General features: G+C 40.7%; 1 pseudogene across 1 annotated transcript in view; it reads right to left on the bottom strand.

Annotated features, from left to right (window-relative positions):
* Nucleotides 1-12,479: 12,479 nt before the first annotated feature.
* Nucleotides 12,480-17,910, bottom strand: part of LOC134479108 (small nuclear ribonucleoprotein Sm D2-like) — a 57,867-nt pseudogene continuing 52,436 nt past the window's right edge. Inside the window, exon 2 of the transcript XR_010052200.1 lies at nt 12,480-17,910. This exon is cut by the window's right edge and continues 24,964 nt beyond it. The product of XR_010052200.1 is annotated as a small nuclear ribonucleoprotein Sm D2-like (transcript).

Genomic DNA, 17,910 nt, shown 5'->3' with positions numbered 1-17,910 from the left:
GGATGCTGAACTGGGAGTACTGGGAAGGACACACTAGCCACGGTAGATTGGAGGCGACCAGCAATTGAGCCAGTTTGTTTGAGAAGGTATGTGCACACGCCTGTGTGTGTGTGTGTGTGTGTGTGTGTGTGTGTGTGTGTGTGTGTGTGTGTGTGTATGTGTGTGTGTGTATGTGTTTCATCCACAGAATGAATACCCTGTGGGTGGGGACTGGTAGCATGACCATTTCCAGAGCTCAGGCAGGGTAGCAAAAGCTACACGCAACATGCAATATTTTCATTTTTTATATTTTTGTCAACACACTAAGAAGTGGGTTCCATTGTGTCATTTGACATCCACATCATCATGCTTTCTTCTAATTTACCCTCTCCAGACTGTACTGTACTCCCCCACCCTCCTCAATACCTCCTGCTGCTTCCCCTCCTTCTGGAAATTGTCCCCACTTTAGGTTTCAGGACACATATATTCCATTATTCTCTTGTTCCCTCTCCCCGTCTTCCCAGATCCCCTTTCTTTTTTAAATTAAATTTATTTATTTATCCCCTTTACAACCCAATATCAGCCCTTCTTCTCCTCCGAGTACTCCCTCACACAAGTCTTCCCCCCATTTCCCCCTCCCCTTCTCTTTTGACCCCTCTGGGTGTCAACACCTCTCCTGTTGCTCCCACTCCCTATCCTCCACCCCCACACATCAAGTTGCTGCAGGACTAGGCACATCCTCTCCCACTGAGGCCAAAGTTGTCCATTTAGGGGTGTGGGATCCATGGGCTGGCAGGCAGGCAACAGGCTGGGGGACAGCACTCACTCCAGTTGATGGGGAACCTGCATGTAGACCAAGTTGCTCATCTGCTACATATGTGCAGTAGTCTTAGGTCCAGCCTGTGCCTGCTCTTTGGTTGGTGATTCAGTCTTTGGGAGCCCCCAGTGGTCCAAGTTATTTGACCTTGTTGGTCTTCCTGTAGAGTCCCTGTCCTCTTTGAATCCCTCAATCTTTCTCCAAACTCTTCTGTAAGACTCCCCAAACTGCATTTAATGTTTAGGTGTGAGTCTCTGCATCTCTTTCCATTGGTTGCTGGATGAAGCCTCTCAGAGACAGTTATGCTAGGTTTCTGCCTGCAAGTATAATGGACTACCATTAATAGTAGCAGGGATTGATTCTTGCTAATAGGATGGGTCTCAATTTGGGGCAGTCATTGATTACTGTAACTTTTATTCTTTTCAAACCTTATTTTTAATGATGATTCTTAAATACTTTATCCTCCCTGTTAGCCCAACTCCCATCAAAGGTAATGGGAAAGAAAGGATACACGGGAAGTAGACCTGTTTAGAACGGTTCTTTGGAGTAACTCCTGTGTTGTTAGGAAATTGGCAGTTCAATCACAGGTCAGCAGCAGCAGCTCGGCACTTGCAAACACTTTATGGATATGCCAGCAGTCTAGTTCAGTAGAGTTGGGATAGCAAACACAAATCAGCAGTGGTGACATGACCTAGCAAAAACAGCCAGGCCTCAGGAGGAGGGGCCTGGAGGGACACCAGAAGTTTTCAGCTATGCCTCTCTTGGGGAAGTGAAGACCAGTGAAGACTCAAGACCCACAAGCATTGTACAGCTAGCTCTACAAGCAAACCTAGCTCAGCCCCCATTACTGTCTGTCCAGCCCTATTTCTATCCTCCAAACAATGCATGTTCTCCATGTGTCTTGCCTTAGCACATGCCTTTGTCTCAGTTGACACCATTCTGCCAACCAGCCCAATTCCAAGGAAGTGGCCAGAAACTGCAACACAGCACCAGAAGTTTTTTGGTGTGATTCTCTCTATGGAGTCCCAACAAATGTAGCTCTACTATGCAATGTAAGGTGGACCAGTACACATGTGTCGTTAGCAAAGAATACTTCATCACATGTCCTTTAATGTGCCTGCTTTAGCAGGACATCCTCTTTTTTCTAATGTCTGCTTCAATGAAATGTTCCTTAACAGTGTGCCTTAGTCCTACACTTGTGTCATTTAGTGAAAAAACTTCACTTGTTTCCCCCTGCAAAACTCTACCCAACACAACCGACTGTCCAAAGAACCCTTAAGTTTCCACTTCAAGTTGGCCATTCCCTTGGTCTCTGCTCTATCTTTGTCCCTGCACATACTTCTTCTAGGCAGGACACATTTTGAGTTGAGGGCTTTGTGGTGACTTGTTGTCCTTATCCTTCTGCTGGGAGTCCTGCCTGGCTACAGGAAGTGGCCACTTTGGATCCATATACCTCATTACTAGGAATCTCAGCTAGAGTCACCCCCTTAGAACTTCAGGGACTCTCCCCATCCCAGGTCTCTGGCACATTCTAGAGGTTGTCCCCACCACTGAGCTAATCTACCTTCTCTTTCCCCTGCTCTGCTGACATATGATCCCCCTCCCCTCCCCATCCCACCAGGTCCCTCCTTCCATCGTCCTCTGATATCTATTTTGTTTCCCCTTCTGAGAAAGATCCAACCATCTTCCCTTGACCCCCCCCCCTTGTTATTTGGCTTCTTTGGGTCTGTTGATTGTAGCATGGTTATCCTGTGCTTTATGCCTAATATCCTCCTTTATGTGAGTGTATGTCCTTTTTGGACCAGAACCCCTTTCAGAATCAGACTTCTCCTGTTTATAAAGTATGGAAGCCACAGCCCACACCTCCTTCAGAGAGCATATAGAACTCCTGGCATTTCAAGAAGTCTGTCGTGGAAAAGAAATTTGCCTGAACACAATCTAGAGCCCTCTCCAGGGAGTTTCAGAAAATAATGGAAACACTAGCTTTGAGTTCACCATGTAACGTCACTTCTCAGCCATGGTGAGTTCATGTAGAGTTTGGTTTGGCCACATCACCGAGGCTGCAGCTTTAAACAAACACAGTCAAGGGTACAGAACATCAGGGAAAGACCAAAAAAAAAATTAATGTCCTGGCTGCTTCTACCCAACACACAACAAAAGGACAGCCTCTCTCATGCTCCAAAAGAGGACACAATGTCAAAGAGGTGAGGACCAGGAGACTGAAGTTGATTTGTTTACTGTATCAGAGGTCTATGCTCTCAGCTGCGTACCCTGGTTATTGTCTGTGGAGAGAAGCACAACTAAGTGAACCCTTATGGGTCAGCATTCTTCCAAGGGTCATTCCCCACTCTCACCATGTCTGCTAGGTAGGTAATTATTATATAAATAATTATGTAAATAATAAGGTAATTATTATACTATCTCTATCATAGAGAAACCTATTCTCAGGGAGACCAACAACCTGTCCAAACTCACAGAACTAATCAGAATCAAAACAAATTGGGATGCAATTCCATCCTACACCTTAACAATTAGAAAGGGCAGGATGCAGTAGCTGGGTATAAATGTGGTTTTTATTTTATGGGTTGGTATTTTTATTTAGTCTGTTTTCTATTTGATTCTTATTCTCCATAAGCACAGTTAACAAAAGTCAGAGGGAAAAAAACCTAGCTCACTGTTTTCTTTAAAAGACTTTGGTTAAAAAGCTTTAATAAGGGGTTGGGGATTTAGCTCAGTGGTAGAGTGCTTGCCTAGCAAGCACAAGGCCCTAGGTTCGGTCCCCAGCTCTGAAAAAGAAAAGCTTTAATAATTTTTAATAATAAATCTTTCCTGGGAAGTTTTTGGATTCCAATAATCCTTTATTGTTATATGAAACTTAGGGAAATAGGAATCCCTGTCTTTGTTTGTTTTTGATTGCTTTAATAAAACACCATGACCAACTTGGGGAGGAAAGTGTTTATTTGGTGTACACATCCCAATCATGGTCCATCTTGAAGGAAATAAGGGCAAGTACTCAAAGCAGGAACCTGGAGGCAGGAATCCAAGTAGAGGCAATGGAGGAGCTTACTGGTTTGCTCCCCGTGGCTTGTTCAGCTTGCTTTTAATACAACCCAGGACCACCTGCCTAGAGGTGGTCCTACCTCCAGTGAGCTGGGCCCTCCCACTTCAACCATGAATCAAGAATGTGTCTCACAGACTTGTCTACAGGCCAGTCTGGCAGAGGCATTTCTCTTATGAGGTTCCCTCTTCCCAAATGACTACAGTTTGTAACAAGCTGATGGGGGAAAAACTAATTAGCACACCACCCTACTGAGGTCTTTTCCACGGTGCTTAGTGTTTCTCTAAAATGATCCATTTCTCCTTTAAAAGTATCTCTGTACTATGAATCCAAGAACCAGCCGTTGTCACTAAGCCTTCCAAAGCAGGACATCAGAAAAGGTCACCAAGCTCCAAAGGAGCTGAGGTAGGAACACCCATTTGAAGTTGGTGAATTTTTCACTCACTTTATGCCAAGGCACAGGCAGTAGACTGGCACATCTCTTTTAATGCTTTCGGGATTTCACATGGCCTAAATTATGAAAATGAGAAATGCAGATTTCAAAGCAAAGCTATCAGTTCAAGGCTTAGATCTGTACATTTTATTTGTAAATACATTGATTTTCAAGAAGCAGTATGACATCACCATAGTCCCTGTGGCAAAAGCACAAAGAGAGCAATTTGATCGCAACTGAGATATTCTTGAGTCCTGGAAAGAATGGAGGGTGAAAGGATGGCTGGATGAATAAGAATGCTTATTGTCGAGCAGCTCTCTGCTCCCAAACCCCGTGGGAGAGAGACCTCACCGCCTGATCAGGTGGGCACTCCTGAGGCTGCAGAGCGGAAGAGACCACCAACACTGCCCACCCCTGCCCACATCCCTGGCCCAAGAGAAAACTGTATAAGGCCTCTGGGTTCCCGTAGGGGAGGGCCCAGGAGCGGCAGGACCCCTGCGCCTGAGACACCACCGGAACCTGAAGGAAACAGACCGGATAAACAGTTCTCTGCACCCAAATCCCGTGGGAGGGAGAGCTAAACCTTCAGAGAGGCAGACACGCCTGGGAAACCAGAAGAGACTGCACTCTGCACACACATCTCGGACGCCAGACGAAAACACCAAACGCCATCTGGAACCCTAGTGCACGGAAGCTCCCGGAAACCGCAGAGAGCTCGTGGGCAGCACCCCGTGAGCAAACTTGAGCCTTGGGACCACAGGTAAGACCAACTTTTCTGCTGCAAGTGACCTGCCTGGTGAACTCAAGACACAGGCCCAAAGGAACAGCTGAAGACCTGTAGAGAGGAAAAACTACACGCCCGAAAGCAGAACACTCTGTCCCCATAACTGGCTGAAAGAAAACAGGAAAACAGGTCTACAGCACTCCTGACACACAGGCTTATAGGACAGTCTAGCCACTGTCAGAAATAGCAGAAAAAAGTAACACTAGAGATAATCTGATGGCGAGAGGTAAGCGCAGGAACCCAAGCAACAGAAACCAAGACCACATGGCATCATCGGAGCCCAATTCTCCCACCAAAACGAACATGGAATATCCAAACACACCAGAAAAGCAAGATCTAGTTTCAAAATCATATTTGATCATGATGCTGGAGGACTTCAAGAAAGACGTGAAGAACTCCCTTAGGGAAACACAGGAAAACATTAATAAACAAGTAGAAGCCTACAGAGAGAAATCGCAAAAATCCCTGAAAGAATCGCAAAAATCCCTGAAAGAATTCCAGGAAAACACAATCAAACAGTTGAAGGAATTAAAAATGGAAATAGAAGCAATCAAGAAAGAACACATGGAAACAACCCTGGATATAGAAAACCAAAAGAAGAGACAAGGAGCTGTAGATACAAGCTTCACCAACAGAATACAAGAGATGGAAGAGAGAATCTCAGGAGCAGAAGATTCCACAGAAATCATTGACTCAACTGTCAAAGATAATGTAAAGCGGAAAAAGCTACTGGTCCAAAACATAGAGGAAATCCAGGACTCAATGAGAAGATCAAACCTAAGGATAATAGGTATAGAAGAGAGTGAAGACTCCCAGCTCAAAGGACCAGTAAATATCTTCAACAAAATCATAGAAGAAAACTTCCCTAACCTAAAAAAAGAGATACCCATAGGCATACAAGAAGCCTACAGAACTCCAAATAGATTGGACCAGAAAAGAAACACCTCCCATCACATAATAGTCAAAACACCAAACGCACAAAATAAAGAAAGAATATTAAAAGAAGTAAGGGAAAAAGGTCAAGTAACATATAAAGGCAGACCTATCAGAATCACACCAGACTTCTCGCCAGAAACTATGAAGGCCAGAAGATCCTGGACTGATGTCATACAGACCCTAAGAGAACACAAATGCCAGCCCAGGTTACTGTATCCTTCAAAACTCTCAATTAACATAGATGGAGAAACCAAGATATTCCATGACAAAACCAAATTTACACAATATCTTTCTAAAAATCCAGCACTACAAAGGATAATAAATGGTAAAGCCCAACATAAGGAGGCAAGCTATACCATAGAAGAAGCAAGAAACTAATTGTCTTGGCAACAAAACAAAGAGAATGAAAGCACACAAACATAACCTCACATCCAAATATGAATATAACGGGAAGCAATAATCACTATTCCTTAATATCTCTCAACATCAATGGCCTCAACTCCCCAATAAAAAGACATAGATTAACAAACTGGATACGCAACGAGGACCCTGCATTCTGCTGCCTACAGGAAACACACCTCAGAGACAAAGACAGACATTACCTCAGAGTGAAAGGCTGGAAAACAATTTTCCAAGCAAATGGTCAGAAGAAGCAAGCTGGAGTAGCCATTCTAATATCAAATAAAATCAATTTTCAACTAAAAGTCATCAAAAAAGATAAGGAAGGACACTTCATATTCATCAAAGGAAAAATCCACCAAGATGAACTCTCAATCCTAAATATCTATGCCCCAAATACAAGGGCACCTACATATGTAAAAGAAACCTTACTAAAGCTCAAAACACACATTGCACCTCACACAATAATAGTGGGAGATTTCAACACCCCACTCTCATCAATGGACAGATCATGGAAACAGAAATTAAACAGAGATGTAGAAAGACTAAGAGAAGTCATGAGCCAAATGGACTTAACGGATATTTATAGAACATTCTATCCTAAAGCAAAAGGATATACCTTCTTCTCAGCTCCTCATGGTACTTTCTCCAAAATTGACCATATAATTGGTCAAAAAACGGGCCTCAACAGGTACAGAAAGATAGAAATAATCCCATGCGTGCTATCGGACCACCACGGCCTAAAACTGGTCTTCAATAACAAGGAAGAATGCCCACATATACTTGGAAATTGAACAATGCTCTACTCAATGATAACCTGGTCAAGGAAGAAATAAAGAAAGAAATTAAAAACTTTTTAGAATTTAATGAAAATGAAGGTACAACATACCCAAACTTATGGGACACAATGAAAGTTGTGCTAAGAGGAAAACTCATAGCGCTGAGTGCCTGCAGAAAGAAACAGGAAAGAGCATATGTCAGCAGCTTGACAGCACACCTAAAAGCTCTAGAACAAAAAGAAGCAAATACACCCAGGAGGAGTAGAAGGCAGGAAATAATCAAACTCAGAGCTGAAATCAACCAAGTAGAAACAAAAAGGACCATAGAAAGAATCAACAGAACCAAAAGTTGGTTCTTTGAGAAAATCAACAAGATAGATAAACCCTTAGCCAGACTAACGAGAGGACACAGAGAGTGTGTCCAAATTAACAAAATCAGAAATGAAAAGGGAGACATAACAACAGATTCAGAGGAAATTCAAAAAATCATCAGATCTTACTATAAAAACCTATATTCAACAAAACTTGAAAATCTTCAGGAAATGGACAATTTCCTAGACAGATACCAGGTACCGAAGTTAAATCAGGAACAGATAAACCAGTTAAACAACCCCATAACTCCTAAGGAAATAGAAGCAGTCATTAAAGGTCTCCCAACCAAAAAGAGCCCAGGTCCAGATGGGTTTAGTGCAGAATTCTATCAAACCTTCATAGAAGACCTCATACCAATATTATCCAAACTATTCCACAAAATTGAAACAGATGGATCACTCCCGAATTCCTTCTATGAAGCCACAATTACTCTTATACCTAAACCAAACAAAGACCCAACAAAGAAACAGAACTTCAGACCAATTTCCCTTATGAATATCGACGCAAAAATACTCAATAAAATTCTGGCAAACCGAATCCAAGAGCACATCAAAACAATCATCCACCATGATCAAGTAGGCTTCATCCCAGGCATGCAGGGATGGTTTAATATACGGAAAACCATCAACGTGATCCATTATATAAACAAACTGAAAGAACAGAACCACATGATCATTTCATTAGATGCTGAGAAAGCATTTGACAAAATTCAACACCCCTTCATGATAAAAGTCCTGGAAAGAATAGGAATTCAAGGCCCATACCTAAACATAGTAAAAGCCATATACAGCAAACCAGTTGCTAACATTAAACTAAATGGAGAGAAACTTGAAGCAATCCCACTAAAATCAGGGACTAGACAAGGCTGCCCACTCTCTCCCTACTTATTCAATATAGTTCTTGAAGTTCTAGCCAGAGCAATCAGACAACAAAAGGAGGTCAAGGGGATACAGATCGAAAAAGAAAAAGTCAAAATATCACTATTTGCAGATGATATGATAGTATATTTAACTGATCCCAAAAGTTCCACCAGAGAACTACTAAAGCTGATAAACAACTTCAGCAAAGTGGCTGGGTATAAAATTAACTCAAATAAATCAGTAGCCTTCCTCTACACAAAAGAGAAACAAGCCGAGAAAGAAATTAGGGAAACGACACCCTTCATAATAGACCCAAATAATATAAAGTACCTCGGTGTGACTTTAACCAAGCAAGTAAAAGATCTGTACAATAAGAACTTCAAGACACTGAAGAAAGAAATTGAAGAAGACCTCAGAAGATGGAAGGATCTCCTATGCTCATGGATTGGCAGGATTAATATAGTAAAAATGGCCATTTTACCAAAAGCAATCTACAGATTCAATGCAATCCCCATCAAAATACCAATCCAATTCTTCAAAGAGTTAGACAAAACAATTTGCAAATTCATCTGGAATAACAAAAACCCCAGGATAGCTAAAACTATCCTCAACAATAATAGGACTTCAGGGGGAATCACTATCCCTGAACTCAAGCAGTATTACAGAGCAATAGTGATAAAAACTGCATGGTATTGGTACAGAGACAGACAGATAGACCAATGGTATAGAATTGAAGACCCAGAAATGAACCCACACACCTATGGTCACTTGATTTTTGACAAAGGAGCCAAAACCATCCAATGGAAAAAAGATAGCATTTTCAGCAAATGGTGCTGGTTCAACTGGAGGGCAACATGTAGAAGAATGCAGATTGATCCATGCTTATCACCCTGTACAAAGCTTAAGTCCAAGTGGATCAAGGACCTCCACATCAAACCAGACACACTCAAACTAATAGAAGAAAAACTAGGGAAGCATCTGGAACACATGGGCACTGGAAAAAATTTCCTGAACAAAACACCAATGGCTTATGCTCTAAGATCAAGAATCGACAAATGGGATCTCATAAAACTGCAAAGCTTCTGTAAGGCAAAGGACACTGTGGTTAGGACAAAACGGCAACCAACAGATTGGGAAAAGATCTTTACCAATCCTACAACAGATAGAGGCCTTATTTCCAAAATATACAAAGAACTCAAGAAGTTAGACCGCAGGGAAACAAATAACCCTATTAAAAAATGGGGTTCAGAGCTAAACAAAGAATTCACAGCTGAGGAATGCCGAATGGCTGAGAAACACCTAAAGAAATGTTCAACATCTTTAGTCATAAGGGAAATGCAAATCAAAACAACCCTGAGATTTCACCTCACACCAGTGCGATTGGCTAAGATCAAAAACTCAGGTGACAGCAGATGCTGGCGAGGATGTGGAGAAAGAGGAACACTCCTCCATTGTTGGTGGGATTGCAGACTGGTAAAACCATTCTGGAAATCAGTCTGGAGGTTCCTCAGAAAATTGGACATTGAACTGCCTGATGATCCAGCTATACCTCTCTTGGGCATATACCCAAAAGATGCCTCAACATATAAAAGAGACACGTGCTCCACTATGTTCATCGCAGCCTTATTTATAATAGCCAGAAAATGGAAAGAACCCAGATGCCCTTCAACAGAGGAATGGATACAGAAAATGTGGTACATCTACACAATGGAATATTTCTCAGCTATCAAAAACAACGAGTTTATGAAATTCGTAGGCAAATGGTTGGAACTGGAAAATATCATCCTGAGTGAGCTAACCCAATCACAGAAAGACATACATGGTATGCACTCATTGATAAGTGGCTATTAGCCCAAATGCTTGAATTACCCTAGATCCCTAGAACAAACGAAACTCAAGACGGATGATCAAAATGTGAATGCTTCACTCCTTCTTTAAATGAGGAAAAAGAATACCCTTGGCAGGGAAGGGAGAGGCAAAGATTAAAACAGAGACTGAAGGAACACCCATTCAGAGCCTGCCCCACATGTGGCCCATACATATACAGCCACCCAATTAGACAAGATGGATGAAGCAAAGAAGTGCAGACCGACAGGAGCCGGATGTAGATCGCTCCTGAGAGACACAGCCAGAATACAGCAAATATAGAGGCGAATGCCAGCAGCAAACCACTGAACTGAGAATAGGTCCCCTATTGAAGGAATCAGAGAAAGAACTGGAAGAGCTTGAAGGGGCTCGAGACCCCAAAAGTACAACAATGCCAAGCAACCAGAGCTTCCAGGGACTAAGCCACTACCTAAAGACTATACATGGACTGACCCTGGACTCTGACCCCATAGGTAGCAATGAATATCCTAGTAAGAGCACCAGTGGCAGGGGAAGCCCTGGGTCCTGCTAAGACTGAAACCCCAGTGAACTAGTCTATGGGGGGAGGGCGGCAATGGTGGGAGGGTTGGGAGGGGAACACCCATAAGGAAGGGGAGGGGGGAGGGGGATGTTTGCCCGGAAACCGGGAAAGGGAATAACACTCGAAATGTATATAAGAAATACTCAAGTTAATAAAAAAAAAAAAAAAAAAAAAAAAAGAAATACTCAAGTTAATAAAAAAAAAAAACAAAAAAAAAATAAAAAAAATAAAAAAACACCAATGGCTTATGCTCTAAGATCAAGAATGGACAAATGGGATCTCATAAAACTGCCAAGCTTCTGTAAGGCAAAGGACACTGTGGTTAGGACAAATCGGCAACCAACAGATTGGGAAAAGATCTTTACCAATCCTACAACAGATAGAGGCCTTATATCCAAAATATACAAAGAACTCAAGAAGTTAGACCGCAGGGAGACAAATAACCCTATTAAAAAATGGGGTTCAGAGCTAAACAAACAATTCACAGCTGAGGAATGCCGAATGGCTGAGAAACACCTAAAGAAATGTTCAACATCTTTAGTCATAAGGGAAATGCAAATCAAAACAACCCTGAGATTTCACCTCACACCAGTGAGAATGGCTAAGATCAAAAACTCAGGTGACAGCAGATGTTGGCGAGGATGCGGAGAAAGAGGAACACTCCTCCATTGTTGGTGGGATTGCAGACTGGTAAAACCATTCTGGAAATCAGTCTGGAGGTTCCTCAGAAAATTGGACATTGAACTGCCTGAGGATCCAGCTATACCTCTCTTGGGCATATACCCAAAAGATGCCCCAACATATAAAAAAGACATGTGCTCCACTATGTTCATCGCTGCCTTATTTATAATAGCCAGAAGCTGGAAAGAACCCAGATGCCCTTCAACAGAGGAATGGATACAGAAAATGTGGTACATCTACAGAATGGAATATTACTCAGCTATCAAAAACAATGACTTTATGAAATTCGTAGGCAAATGGTTGGAACTGGAAAATATCATCCTGAGTGAGCTAACCCAATCACAGAAAGACATACATGGTATGCACTCACTGATAAGTGGCTATTAGCCCAAATGCTTGAATTACCCTAGATGCCTAGAACAAATGAAACTCAAGACGGATGATCAAAATGTGAATGCTTCACTCCTTCTTTAAAAGGGGAACAAGAATACCCTTGGCAGGGAAGAGAGAGGCAAAGATTAAAACAGAGACTGAAGGAACACCCATTCAGAGCCTGCCCCACATGTGGCCCATACATATACAGCCACCCAATTAGACAAGATGGATGAAGCAAAGAATTGCAGACCGACTGGAGTCAGATGTAGATCTCTCCTGAGAGACACAGCCAGAATACAGCAAATACAGAGGCGAATGCCAGCAGCAAACCCCTGAACTGAGAACGGGAACCCCCTTGAAGGAATCAGAGAAAGAACTGGAAGAGCTTGAAGGGGCTCGAGACCCCATATGTACAACAATGCCAAGCAACCAGAGCTTCCAGGGACTAAGCCACTACCTAAAGACTATACATGGACTGACCCTGGACTCTGACCCCATAGGTAGCAATGAATATCCTAGTAAGAGCACCAGTGGAAGGGGAAGCCCTGGGTCCTGCTAAGACTGAACCCCCAGTGAACTAGACTGTTGGGGGGAGGGCGGCAATGGGGGGAGGGTGGGGAGGGGAACACCCATAAGGAAGGGGAGGGGAGAGGGGGATGTTTGCCCGGAAACCGGGAAAGGGAATAACACTCGAAATATATATAAGAAATACTCAAGTTAATAAAAAAAAAATAGGAACAGAAAAAAAAAAAAGAATGCTTATTCAAGGCTGATGACCTAAGTTCAATCCCTGAAACCCACATGGAAGGAGAAAACTGCTTCCTCCAAGCTATCCTCTGACTCCAACACACACACACACACACACACACACACACATACACACAAAATAATACTAAAAATACATTCATAGGAACAGATGGTCAAAATAAAAACATATTGTGTGGTTTTTTCATCTTGAATTAATTAGTAATTTCAATCTATTGTGAGTTTCATAGATCAGTATGTTGAATGGTTTCCAGAAGCTTTGAGAGCTTTGTCAAAGTGAGTTCCCAACACTTCTATATACCCACAAACATGTCTGCATACTGCAGCTGAAAGGGAAAACAGGCAGTTTTCAAATACCAATGTAAAAAAATGTAAATAACTCTAAACTCAAAGCCCTGGAACTCACTGGAATGTTGCTGCAGCACAACTCGGATGCTCCACCTGGTAACACAGCCAAACTGAGTCAATCCATGGGCCTGGGAAAAAAGTTTGCTGAGAAGATGAACTTAATCTGAGAAAAGTCAAGTTAAACTAGGCATACCGACTTGAATCATAGGCTTCTGCTAAGACTCTCTAGAAGAATCTATGGTTTACTCTTTGCATATGTAACATTGTAACTTCTGCTCTTTAAAACAGTCAAGTTTCATTTAAATCCTAAATTGCCCTTCTTTCTTTTTTTTTTTTCCTTTGATAGCTCAGCAAATAAATAAGGCACTTGCAGAGAAAATTACTTTCTTGAATAGGCTGAAATGAACACATTTCAGTTAATTAGAATGATGCAAAGAAATGAAGTACTCTCGATAATTGGATTGTATAGTTAGCTGAATTAAAGATGTCGAATGAGACTCTGTATTAGACACTAATAGCCACCTATTCTTTGTAAAACTCTTTTGGGGATTCCTGCCAGTTCTACTCCCTGCCTTTCTTTGTAATAGTCATTCTGGTTATTGTTTGTTTCTTACTCTTAACTGTTCTTTAAATATCTACACTATTCAAGTTACCAATCTTTCATATACTTCAACTATCAACTCTAGGAATAGTACTGTCATCTGAACAGTATCCATCATGGTTGGTATACTGAAGAAGGAAATGTGACAAGAGAAGACTGTTGGAGGTAAAGAGAGAGACAATTTACTCCTAAAATGTTTTTCCTAGCTTTGCACCCCAGTTCTAGAACCCCTCCTCCCAGACTGAATACCCATACCTAGAATATTGCAACTATGTCATTTTTCATACTTTTCTTGACATGCAGTGATAAATTATGCTATGCTGATGTATAAACTCATAACATCAACAGACAGAAAATGAGGTGGTAGACTGCTGCCAAGTTTCTAATGGCCTTTTGTGGTGTCCCCTTCTCATATTTCATTTTGGGTGGGATTTTTTTTTTTTAGAATTTTTGTTATTACAGGTTTTGATGCTTGTTTTTTGGTTGATTGGTTGAGATTAGGGTTTTTCTACCCTAGGCTCGCTTGGAACTCTGAAATTCTACCTCAGACTCCTGAGTGCTGGGATTTCAGATGGGAAACTCCCTCAGTCTGCTCTGCCCCTAGCCATGCCCTCTGACACCCTTCCTAGACAAATTATCTGCTTTTTGTTGGAATGGATAAATTTGCACTGTCTAGAGTTTCATTTGAATTGAATTACACAATATGTGCTCCCTTTAGTTGGCTTCCTTTGCTCAGCATGTCTGGAAAATGGAGGAGGATGACAGATCTCAAAGCAATTAAGATTTTTCAGTCAGTGAGTTCCCTATGGCCCAGAATCCCATTGCCTTCCTTCTGGCCAAAAGAATGAACTATCATAGTGATTGATCTAAAAGATTGTTTTTTCACAATCCTCTACAGGAATATAATAAGAAAAGGTTTGCTTTTTCAGTGCCTACCTTTAATAGAAATTGTCCAATAGAAATATATCATTGAAAAGTCCTGCCACAGAGCCACAGATATAAGCAAGCATCACCAACAGAATATAAGATATAGAAGAAAGAATCTCAGACATAGAAGATACCATAGAAGATATTGACACAACAGTCAAAGAAAATGCAAAGCATAAGACATTCCTAACCCAAAACATCTAGGAAATCCAGCACACAATGAAAAGACCAAACCTAAGTGTTATGGTTTGAATATGCTTGGCCCAGGGAGTGACACTATTTGAAGTTGTGGCATTGTTGGAGTAGGTGTGTCATTGTGGGCATAGGCTTTAAGACCCTCATCCTAGCTGCCTGGAAGTCAGTGTTCTGCTAGCAACCTTCAGATGAAGATACAAAACTCTCAGCTCCTCCTGTACCATGCCTGCCTTGTTGATAATAGACTGAACCTCTGAACCTGAAAAACAGTCCCAATTAAATGTTGTCCTTATAAGAGACACCTTCATCATGGTGTCTCTTCACAGCCATAAAACCCTAATTAAGACACTAAGAATTATAGGAATAGAAGAGAGTGAAGATTCCCAGCTCAAAGGGCCTGAAAATATCATCAACAAAATCAGAGAAGAAAACCTCCCCAACCTAAAAATAAAATGGCCATGAAAGTACAAGAAGCCTACAGACCACCAAATAGATTGGACCCCTCAGAAAATGCTCCTGTCATGTAATAAGCAAAGCACTAAATGCACAGTACAAAGAAAGAATATTAAAAGCTGCAAGGGAAAAAACCCAAGTGACACATAAAGGCAGACCTATCAGAATTACACCAGACTTCTCAACAGAGACCTTAAAAGACAGAAAATCCTGAACAGATGTCATGTGGACACTAAAAGAACATAAATGCTAGCCCAAATTACTATACCCAGCAAAACTCTCAATCATTATAGATGGATAAACTAAAATATTCGACGACAAAACCAAATTTAAACAATATATATCTACTAATCCAGCCCTACAGAGGATTCTACAAGGAAAACCCCAACACAAGGAGAGTATCTACACCAAAGAAAAAACAAGAAATTAATCGTCATACAGCAAACACAAAAGGAGAGAATCACACACAGGTAATTCTACCACCAACGACAAACATAACAGAAACCAATAATCATATGTCTTTAATATCTTTCAACATCAATGGACTCAATTCCCAAATAAAAAGACATAAACAGACTGGATATATAAGCAGGATCCAGCATTTTGCTGCATTGAAGAAACACACCTCATAGACAAAGACAGACAACATATAAGAGTTAAAGGCTGTAAAAAAGGTTTCCAAGCAAATGGTTCCAAGAACAAGTGCGAGTTGCCATTCTAATATGCAATAAAATAGGCTTTCAATCAAAAGATATAAAATGAGATGGGTAAGGACACTTCATATTCATCAAAGGACATCCACCAAGATAAAATCTCAATTCTAAACATCTACACCCCAAATGCAAGGGCACCCACATTCATAAAAGAGCTTTACTAAAGTTCAAAACACACACTGAACCTTACACAATAATGGTGGACAACTTCAATACCCCACTCTCAACAATGGACAAGTCATTGAAACAGAAACTAAACAGAGACACCATGAAATTAACAGAAGTTATGAACCAAATGGATTTAACAGATATTTACAGAACTTTCACCCCAAAATAAGAGAATATACTTTCTTCTCAGCACCTCATGTAACCTTCTCCAAAACTCACTATATAATCGGACAGAAAACAATACAAGAAGATTGAAATAATTCCATACATCCTATCAGATCACCACAAACTAAGGCTAGACTTCAATAACAACAAAAATAACAGAAAGCCCACATACCCATGGAAACTAAATAACTCTCAATGATAATTTGGTCAAGGAGGAAATCAAGAAAGGAATAAAAGACTTTCTAGACTTCAGAGAAAACAAAGACACAGCATACCCAAACTTATGAGACACAATGAAAGCAGTACTAAGAGAAAAAAATGGCATTAAGTGCCCTCATAAAGAAACTGGAGAGATCCTACACTAGCAACTTAACAGCACACCTGAAAGCCCTAGAACAAAAAGAAGCAAGCATATGCAAGAGGAGCACTTAGCAGGAAATAATCAAACTCAGGACAGAAATCAACCAGTTAGAAACAAAGAGAACAATACAAAGAATCAATAAAACCAAAAGCTGGTTCTTTGAGAAAATCAAAAATATAGATAAACCCTTAGCCAAATTAACATAAGGACACAGAAACAGTATCCAAATTAACAAAATCAGAAATAAAAAGAGAGACATAGCAACAGGAACTGAGGAAATTCAAAAAATCATCAGATCATACTATAAAAGCCTTTCTCAACAAAACTGGGAAATCTGGATGAAATGTATGACTTTTTAGAGAGATAGCATGTACAAAAGTTAAATCAAGAGCAGGTAAGCCAAACAGTCTCATATCCACTAAAGAAATAGATGAAGTCATTAAAAAAAATCTCCCAAACAAACAAACAAAAGCCCAGGGACAGATGGCTTTAGTGCAGAATTCTTCCAGACCTTCAAAGAAGAGCTAATACCAACACCCTCAAACTATTCCACACAATAAAAATAGAAGGAACACTACCTAACTTACTCTATAAAGCCACAGTTACTCTGATACCTAAACCATACAAAGACCCAAAAAAGAAAGAAAACTTCAGACCAATTTCCTTCATGAATACTGATGCAAAAAATACTCAATAAAATTCTGGTAAACTGAATCCAAGAACACATCAAAACTATCATTCACCACAATCAAGTAGGCTCCATCTCAGGGATGCAGAGATGGTTCAATATACAGAAATCTATTAAAGTAATCCACTATATAAACAAACTCAAAGGAAATCACAGGATCATCTCATTAGATGCTGCAAAGTCTTTGAGAAAATACAACACCCCTTCATGTTAAAAGTATTAGATCAAGAATTCAAGGCCCTTACCTAAACATAATAAAAGAAATATTCAGCAAACCAATAGACAACATCAAACTAAATAAAGAGAAACTTGAAGCAATTTCACTAAAATTGGGGACTAGACAAGGCTGCCCACTCTCTATCTGTGCAATATAGTACTCAAAGTTCTAGCCAGAGCAATTACACAGCAAAAGGAGGTCAAAGGGGTAAAATTGGAAAGGAAAAAGTCAAGATATCACTAGTTGCAGATGATATGATAGTATATGTAAGTTACTCCAAAAATTCCACCAGAGAATTCCTACCACTGATAAACAACTTCAGCAAAGTGGGTGGATATACATTTAACACAAACAAAGAAGTAGCCTTCCTCTACTCAAAGGATAAAGAGACTGAGAATGAAATTAGGGAAATGACACCCTTCACAATAG

Source organism: Rattus norvegicus, chromosome 6, assembly GCF_036323735.1.
Source record: "Rattus norvegicus strain BN/NHsdMcwi chromosome 6, GRCr8, whole genome shotgun sequence".
NCBI lineage: Eukaryota > Metazoa > Chordata > Mammalia > Rodentia > Muridae > Rattus > Rattus norvegicus.
This window is presented reverse-complemented; position numbering and strand designations above follow the sequence as displayed.